Source organism: Aegilops tauschii, chromosome 2 (assembly GCF_002575655.3).
Source record: "Aegilops tauschii subsp. strangulata cultivar AL8/78 chromosome 2, Aet v6.0, whole genome shotgun sequence".
NCBI lineage: Eukaryota > Viridiplantae > Streptophyta > Magnoliopsida > Poales > Poaceae > Aegilops > Aegilops tauschii.
In genome coordinates, this window is record NC_053036.3 from 396,810,925 (window position 1) to 396,818,534 (window position 7,610).

Genomic DNA, 7,610 nt, shown 5'->3' on the forward strand with positions numbered 1-7,610 from the left:
GAAGTCGCGATAATGCCTCCACATGTGCCACGTGGATTCATGGATGCTCCCACATCATTTTAATCATAATATATTAACTGAAAAAGGGAGTTGCACTATGTAGCATGCCATTGCAATTCTAATTTACGTGTTTTGCACATACTGGAAGTACTAGTAAGGCACACGTGCATTGCACGCATGAGATTTGACAACGAAATTATGAATAAATATCACACTATACCATGTAAGCTTTGAGTCATATATGCATGATGTAGACGTTCGTTTAATTCTTATAGTTCATTTCATTCAAAATCAATTAGGTTTTATAAAAAAGTTAATCTATTTTTTGATTCATGGAATTATGCGTTGTAAAGTATAAAGTAAAAACAAATAATGGCAATTCAACTAGAAAAAAAGTTTGGGCAATTGTGATACGGAAGATTCTAGAACAAAGGAGAAGTACTTGTGTTTGAAGTTTGTGCATTATGCTTAAGTTCAACCATGGAGTCTTCTAGATTGTACATGTGGCAGAATCTGGTGGAATGTAGATGATATCCAACGGCCAGTAGTGCTCGGATTTTCCATATCTGCACCGTCGGATTGGCTTCATTCAACGGCCATCTTTCAAATTTATTCGCACATTATATAGGGATGTAGATATAGATATAGATATAGACTAGTGGCACGTCATCTAAAGCCTTTCTACACGCTCATTTTTGTACAAATGTGCTCCACCGTGCACCCGCACGTTTGTATGTGGGAACGAGTGCATGTGTGCACCTCTTCTCTTTCGCACACATAGTCCGTGTGTGTGAGAGATACTAAGATATGGTGAGCGAATACATGTCAATGCAATTTGTGTGTAGGAGAGGCCTATATACATACATGTATGTGCATGGGGTCGGGGTGATATACGAGAAGGGAGGGGACAGGTCGACCACACGAGATATTGATAGAGACATATAGAGGGAAGAGCTCTACGAGCGTACAAGCACTGGGATATGGGGGGCTGGAAGATGGTGCGAGGGGCGAAGTGGAGGGAGACTATGAAGGAGTGCACAAGTACAAGATCAATATTTAAAGAGAGGGGCGAGAACGTGCGCGGTTGCGCGCAGTGGCGGAGCCATGAAAAATAAATGAGCTAGGGGGCCAAGCATTGCTAATCCTTTACGGGGAGGGCCAGTTCATCAACTTAAACCATTTTACCAGCAATTGGTCTACCAATCACATTCATATTAGCCTTAATATATAGTGATGTTAGGGGGGGCAGGGCCCATGCTGCCCCAGTCTTTGCCACTGTGCGCGCGTCTGAGAGATGAAGCGGAAGGCATGGATGATGAGAGGAAGACGATGGATAGATAATGTGGGTGTATTAGCTATGTAGTCCTATATAGAGAGGTATAGATTGATCGATGTGTACGTGGGAAAGAGGATGAGACCTAACTAGATATAAAGATCGATCTGTTTGTGTGGAAAACTGGAAAAGACCTAGCTATATACACACACATAGAGGTACATCGATTGTTGCACATGCATGTGAGAGATAAAGAATGGCCGAAGTGATGAAGAGGGGGAGGGGGTGTGTGTGTGTGTGTGCATGCATGGGAGACCGACCTGAAGAAAAAGATTGCATGTGTGCGATGGATAATGCCGAGTGGTAGTGTGTGTGCATGCATGCATGCACGAGAGAAAGTTAGTGATACAATTATAAAGAGAAGACGACTGTGTGGGTGTAAAAGACTAGGTGAGGTCATAATCAATGTAAAGTTGAATTCAAATATTTGAATAAGAGATCATGATGTTTGAAACCCATGCATGCATGAATATAACTCACATATGTGTGGTGTGGTTTGGAAACGAGCATGCTATACTGTATACACATTGAACAAGGTCCGACTGATTTGAATTTGAGATACCGATGGCAGGCATCGTTTGGCCACATTGCATCCATGCATGGACACACTATTCAAATTGGAGACGATGGGTGGCCTTCGCATCACATATTGATACGTCTCCAACGTATCTATAATTTACGAAGTATTCATGCTGTTATATTATCATTCTTGGATGTTTTACAATCATTTTATAGCAACTTTATATCATTTTTTGGGACTAACCTATTGACCCAGTGCCCAGTGCCAGTTGCTATTTTTTGCTTGTTTTTTACATTGCAGGAAATCAATATAAAACGAAGTCCAAACACTGTGAAACTTCTTGGAGAGTTTTTATGGACCAGAACACCCAAGATGGGCCAGAGCAGCACCTGGGGGTGCCCCAAGGGGGGCACAACCCACCAGGGCGCGCCTGGGGGCCCAGGCGCATGCGCCCAGGTGGGTTGTACCCACCCCGCTGGCCTCCCGCACCCCCTCTTTACCCTATAAATTCACAAATATTCCAAAAGGACAATTCCATTTATCCCCCTAACTTGAGTCACCACCTGGCATTTGCCCCTAATTTTCAGGTATGCTCAAAAATACCCCTCTTCCGTCAAGTCACCTTACATAAATGCCCTTGCCGTCCGGTCAAAGGGGTTTGATCGTCTGATGAATAGTAACATGGGGAACAGTAAATTCGAAAAAATAGCAAAAAAAATCAAAAAAATCTGAAATTTTGTGGGATCGAAGATACTTAAGGGCGCAAGGTGTGTGCAAATTTTCGCGTTGTTTGGACATTCCAGGAACTCGTGGGAAAGGAAAAAATTTAAATCTATATGCTGTGAATAGTAAATTCAAAAAAATAGCAAGAAAATTTAAAAAAATATGATTTTTTGGCATCAAAGAGGCTTGGGTGCGCAAGGCGCTTGCAAATTTTTGTGATCAAATGACATGCGAGGTGCTCTAGCAAAAAAACAAAATAGTGCATTTTTCAAAGTTTTTTTCTGCGCCAAATTTTGTTTTTTTCTCCACGAGCTCCTATAGTGTCGAAACGCAAAAAAAATTGCACGCACCTTGCGCACCCTTGCCTCTTTGATGCCAAAAAATTTCATATTTTTTTGAATTTTCTTGCTATTTTTTTAATTCACTGCTCACAGTGTACATTTTAAAGTTTTTCGTTTGACACGGGCTGCTGGAATGTCCAAACTGTGCCAAAATTTGCACGCGCCTTGCTCCCTTGAGTATCTTCGATCCCACAAAATTTCAGATTCTTTTGAATTTTTTGCTAATTTTTTCGAATTTACTGTTCACCATTTACTATTCACCAGACGGTCAAACCCCTTTGACCGGATGGTAATGGCACAGAAGGGCATTTCTGTAAGGTGACTTGACGGAAGAGGGGTATTTTTGAGCATACCTGAAAATTAGGGGCAAATGCCAGGTGGTGGCTCAAGTTAGGGGGATAAATGGAATTGTCCCTATTCCAAAAGCCTTCGGGGTTAACCTAGATCAGAAGTTCCGCCGCCGCAAGGCTCTGTAGCCACCGAAAACCAATCTAGACCCATTCCGGCACCCTGCCAGAGGGGGGAATCATCACCGGTGGCCATCGTCATCATCCCGGTGGCCACCATGATGAGGAGGGAGTAGTCCACCCTCGGGGCTGAGGGTTTGTACCAGTAGCTATGTGTTTAATCTCTCTCTCTCTCGTGATCTATATCATGGCCTTTGTTAATATAGATGGATCATATGATGTTTCTCCCCTCTATACTCTTGTTGTGATGAATTGAATCTTTACCCTTTGAAGTTTTGTCTTGTCGGATTGAATATTTAGATATGAGAACACATGATGTATGTCTTGCGGTATGAATACTTGAGGCGACAATGGGGTATCATATTTATTCACTTGATGTATGTTATGGCACTCAACTTGCGGATTCCCGAGGTGACATTGGGGTAATCTACGCATAGGGGTTGATGCATGTTTTTATTATCTTTTCTTCGATAGAAACTTTGGGGTCTCTTTGTAGTTCTTTGTGTGGTTTGAATATTATGATCATGAAGTTGTTTGATGCATATCGTAGAATTAACTCACGGATACTCGTGGTGACATTGGAGTATCTATGTGACATTAGAGTTGGTTGATGTGTGTCATATGGTGTTATTTTAGTACGAACTCTTGATTAGATCGATCAGAAAGAATAGCTTGCGTTATTTTAGTACGAACTCTAGGATAGATTGATTGGAAAGAATAGCTTTGAGGTGGTTTCATACCCTACAAAAAATTTCTATCTTTTGTTCTCCGCTAATAGGAACTCGGGAGTGATTCTTTATTGCACTTTGAGGGATAATCATATGATCCAACTATGTTAGCATTGTTGAGAGGTTGTACTAGTGAAAGTACGGACCCTAGGCCTCATTTTCAAGCATTGCAATACCGTTTTTGTGCCCATTTACTATTTAGTACCTGGCTGTTTTTATTTATTCAGATTATAAAAATATATTTCTACCATCCATATTACACTTTTATCACCATCTCTTCGCCGAACTAGTGCACCTATACAATTTGCCATTGTATTGGGTGTGTTGGGGACACAAGAGCTTTCTTGTATTTGGTTGCAGGGTCTTTTGAGAGAGACCATCTTCATCCTACACCTCTCACGGATCGATAAACCTTAGGTCATCCACTTGAGGGAAAATTGCTATTGTCCTACAAAACACTGCGCTTGGAGGCCCAACACGTGTCTACAAGAATAAAGTTGCGTAGTAGACATCACATATCTATATCCCTATATAGTGTATGAATAACTTTCAAAGATGGTCGTTGGATGAAGCCAATCCGATAGTGTGGAGATGGAAAATCCGAGCACTACTGCCTGTTGGATATCATCTACATTCCACCAGATTTTGCCACATGTACAATGAAGACTCCATGGTTGAACTTAAGCACAATACACAAACCTCAAAAACACAAGCACTTCTCCTTTGTTTTAGAATCTTCCGTATCATAATTGCCCAGTTTTTTTAGTTGAATTCCCATTATTTGTTTTTACTTTATGCTTTACAACGCACAATTCCATGAATCTTAAAATAGATTAGCTTTTTTATAAAAACTAATTGATTTTGAATGAGATGACACTGGTACAGTGATGTGCTATACAAACGGTTTTTAACCCCTTTCCGCGACGGCGTTTGGAACCATCGCCAAGTGAGTGTGGACGATAGGGGGGTCCTTCCCACATGACCCAGAAACCGTCGGGGATAGGCCCTCCTGGCACACATGCTGGGGCAAAATGAGCTCGTGTGCGATCTGGCGGGGCATCGAAACCCAATTGTTTCCGTTCATATGTACATCCCACACGGTGAATCCCAGAAAATCATTTCCGTTCGTATGCATATCACACACAACTTTTTGTGTGGAAAAGTTTGTGCAAGGTGGCCTAACGCAAACAGTTCTCTGCCAGAAGTCGTGTGTGATTGTTAGTTGATCGAACACGCCTACTTTCTAGAAACCGTGCGGGTTGTTTGAGTTCATCGCCCACGGTGCTGTCTGAGTAACCGTCTGCAAAAGAAAACCCTAGTAAGCATGGTAATTAGCCTATTATTGATAATCCATGTACTAATCAAATTGATATTTCTTATAAAACACACCAGATATTTCATATTCGTATAACAGCAACAAGGATTTCATAATCGAATTACATCAGATAGCTTCGGCACTCAGTTACGCCATTACACAACAGCACCAAGTTTCACATGCAACATCAAAAACCTTTGGAAAGTAGCATCATACACGGTAAATAGACAGATGAATCTCATCTGGGAAACTGCAGAGCGGAAGGCAAATATTGAGCCTTCAGTGATGTTGAATGCCATTGCAACTTTAGGCCAGTGGCTATGGATAATTGCCCGCCCAACCTTCGTCCTCCTCAGCAAGACTTCAATATTGTACCATGGGTGTTGAATGAATACCTTCCTCGCCTCTTGACCATGCAGGTGGTTTGAGAGGTAATCATCGGTGAACTGCTTTGAAAAGTACTGAAAACAAAGATATGCATAAATCACTTTTATAAATTTTGAAATGGTGCAAGGGGTAAAAACAAGGTAAAAGAGTTAGTACCATCCTATAGTTGGCTGATGTCTTCTTCATTGTGCAAACAAAGATCTTGCTGTTATTCGTCGCAAGTTTCTTCATCCACTGGTGCGCGTCGGTCCTAAACAAACGGTTTTTAACCCCTTTCCACGAGGCATTTGGAACCGTCGCCAAGTGTGTGTGGGCGATAGGGGGGTCCTTCCCACACAACCCAGAAACCGTCGGGGATAGGGCCCCTATAGTACTCCTACTCATTTCTGCTCGCATTGCCATCACAGTCGGTATTCTGTGGTGCTATGTTTACGATGCGCGGCCCATCACAAACGGTTCACTATTATAGAATGTGTATGATGCGCGGCCCATCACAAACGGTTCACCGTTAAGAAGATTAGCTAATCGCCGTACGAGTGTCGGACAGGATTACGAAACATCGGACCGTCGTAATATCGTCGTACATGACAACTATCGCACACGCTATTATGTGATGCAACGTTTACGATGCATACTTCATCAGAAACAGTTCATGGTTGTGAATCGTGTATGAGAAGGCAACTAACACAAACGTTTAGTTTGCCCGCACCGTTTGTGATATTGTCTGACATCGCACACGCTTTGCAAACGGCAACTGTGTGCATTCTTGCACATGTTTCCTCTGTGTGAACCATCTCGGATTATGGTGCATATTGCAAATGTTTGTGTTTTACCAACTGTGTGTGCCGTAACAACCTAGAGAGCATAATTTCACCCTAATTTAATTGCTACTTTTCCAAATTGTACCGGATTTGAATTTGAATTTGAATGTATGCTACAACTTTATTCATATCCATCAGGTTCAAGCAACCAATGCATTATTCGATTCATAGGTACATATGTTCAAGAATTACATAAGAACCAAATAAAGAATGATGAACCGCAGTTGTATACTTGTACTATTAAAGACGGTAAAAAAGAGGCGAAATATATTCTGGTTGCTGAACAAGGTGAAGCAGAATGCCCATATTGTGCCCTCCTCCATGCAGAAGACACACACGACTCTAGTCCAACCCTTGTGATGGCCGACCGCCCATCCTTCACGGTCTTCACGAAAACATCTAGCTAATCATCGTGTTCTGGTAGAAATACTTTAACCTTTGCATGCCCACCAGTCATGTAGTTTGAGAGGTAATCTTGAGTAAACTGCTTTGGCAACCACTACAAAGGAAAAAGATTCAGACATTGTCATCTAACACGACTCATTATGGGCGGTAAAAAGAAGGTTGCAGAGTTCTTACTTACCATCCCGCAGTTCGCTGTTGTCTTGGATAAAGTGTAAACAAATAGTTTAATTGCCATCTTTGGACCCATTTTACTAACAATCTTTATCAGCTTCCTCACTTGATGCTGGTTCATTGATATCTCATTGCCCCATACGCAGAAAGGGTCGAAGTGCGGATCTTTACCAATGGCATATGTACCTAAAAGCACCAAGTTAATATTAGAAGCTAAACAACAATTGCACAATGATGTGGTACAACACTCTTTTATAATATGTCTATATACATCCGTATGTGGTAGTCCATTTGAAATCTCTAAAAAGACAAATATTTAGGAACGGAGGGAGTATCTTATAACATCCAATATACTCACATATTAGATGAATTAACATCTTATATTATGGGCCGGAAGGA